Source organism: Branchiostoma floridae, unplaced genomic scaffold (genome assembly GCF_000003815.2).
Source record: "Branchiostoma floridae strain S238N-H82 unplaced genomic scaffold, Bfl_VNyyK Sc7u5tJ_1557, whole genome shotgun sequence".
Classification (NCBI taxonomy): domain Eukaryota; kingdom Metazoa; phylum Chordata; class Leptocardii; order Amphioxiformes; family Branchiostomatidae; genus Branchiostoma; species Branchiostoma floridae.
This window is the reverse complement of record NW_023365756.1, coordinates 79,835-82,027: the sequence shown is the minus strand read 5'-3', so window position 1 is coordinate 82,027 and position 2,193 is coordinate 79,835. Positions and strand designations below refer to the sequence as shown.

General features: G+C 43.6%; 1 protein-coding gene across 1 annotated transcript in view; it reads right to left on the bottom strand.

The window, feature by feature from the left end:
* The window catches only part of LOC118408105 (insulin-like growth factor-binding protein complex acid labile subunit), a 36,613-nt gene that overhangs the window by 3,899 nt on the left and 30,521 nt on the right, over positions 1–2,193 (bottom strand). The window lies entirely within an intron of this gene.

Genomic DNA, 2,193 nt, shown 5'->3' with positions numbered 1-2,193 from the left:
TTCGAATTTCGCATCCCTTTGACCCGCTTCCTATAGAGGGAAACTCCTTAGTAATGTGAATGAGAAGATTCCCTCGAAGTCAAGGGAATAAGGAGATTGAAAAGTCTAAGTATGCATACGCAAGGTCAAAGGTAAGGGCCCCTGAGTCATAAACAAACATGTCTGGACCATCAATACTACTAACTGCACCTTCAATCGAGCTCTTATCTGCTTGCTATAGATGCATATGGAAACTCGTTAGTAAGAAGATGCTCTCTAAATCAGAAGAATAAGGAGATTCGCGATTCTAAGTTCGCATACGCATGGTCAAATGTGAAGGCCTCTGTGACGTAAACATACCATCTCTTGACAATACAGACGAAAGCAGGATGGATATGTAGAAATCCTTTACCTTTGACCTTTCGCATGCGTATGCAGAAATATTTCCACCCTGTTTATTTATATCCGTCTAAGGTCAGATTTTAGAACTGTTGGTTATCATGGTATTGAAGTCTATATTACTGGTTTCGTTTGCGACAAAAAGAATTATGAGCTCCTATTCGAGTAATTCTAAGAGAGGCAGAGAATCCTGAACTTCTTTTGGTACTTCTCCAGACCACTTACAATGATGCCACAAACTGCCACTGGGGGGGGGGGGTCTTCATAGTGTACAGGACAGTACTAGTTTGTGTTACACATGTAATGAAAAAAAGAAAAGAAAAGAAAAGAAAGAAGAGAAAAGAAAACGAAAGGAAAGACACTAATGGCATAACATTACTGTAACATTACCTGGCGATGGGGGCGTTCAGGCATTATGTAACCGTCCTCATCTTTTGAAGAGGAGCGCCCTCTTATCTTCCAAAAAATGACAACTACTGCCACCAGGCCTAGGATGATGAGCAAAGACGGGATGCCAACGGCCAAGCCTACTACTGTTGCCTGTGATAGCTGAGATGCTGATCCGGTACCGGTTGTAACGTCCACACAGTGGTCCAGTCCTGGCTGTACCAGCTCATCCTTGCAGAGAACAGCAACACAGGCTTTGTAGGGCGTGTCGGGAAGAAGATCAATTATGGTGAAGTGACGGCTATCCGAGTGAATCTTTTGTGTTGTCATCCACGACTGGTGACCAAAGATTTGGTACTGAATGACGAATCCTGTCAGGTCCGTACTAACGGCTTTACCTCCGTGAGACCACTGAATGTCGGTACGAGAGTCCTGTACGTTTTGGATGGTGACGTCCTGTGGGCCGGGGCAGGTTCCTGGTTGTGCAGTTTTAAAGGACGAGGGAAGTGGTGCTGTTGGTTTCGGAGTTGTGGCAAGACGAGGAGACGTCATAACTTCAGTCGTAGGAGAGGGTGTTGGGCTGTACAAAAGATGAAGCAGCACATGTGTTAAGAGAAAGACAGCAATCATGACAGAAGAGAGCACATAAGTATTCAAAGTCTTCTTCGATCCATTACGATGCTGTCTTATCGGATGGGCCGACCACTGTCACTACCCAAGCTGATGAATTGCTAATTCGTACCCTACATGTATTTGTCCTGGTTGTCCAATAGCTCTACGTTATGAAGTGATGCGGAAATCGTCGTCTGGAGCCCAAAGTCACCTATGCGCTGAGACGGCCTTCTTCAAGCGGGCGTCTGGTTCCACGCAAAGCAAAAAAAACTTCTCGACATGCTGTGGTCGTGTAAACTGCCTTTCCCAGGGACACAAGATCGGTGGCATATCAACGGATTTGAACCCAGGTCCTCTGGGTTACAGGCTATACAACATACTGCCTTTACGCCACACATCCCAACGTATCTTACACAAATTTCTTATTCCATAGAATAGTTTAAATTTTGAAGCTTTCATTAGTATTATTTTTCTTTTAAAGATTTAAATCAACGTTAATTCAACACATGTGTATATGTCACAGTGGAGATCACGATCCAGGAGAATCGCCGATCCTCCTAGGAGAGATCGCGATAGGAGTTTCTCCTAGGAGAAACTACGATAGCCTGATATAAGAAACAGATCCCGATCGCAATCTGTACTAGTAGAATCGGCGATTCTCCTAGTATAGATTGCGATCGGGATTTCTCCTAGGAGAAACTCCGATCCAAACTCAAACGATGCTAAGATGTATGAAACAGCAATAATTTTTTTGATAAACAATGATTTTATTCGGTATTAATGCAAACCTACTAACTCATTACCAACTACACTCAA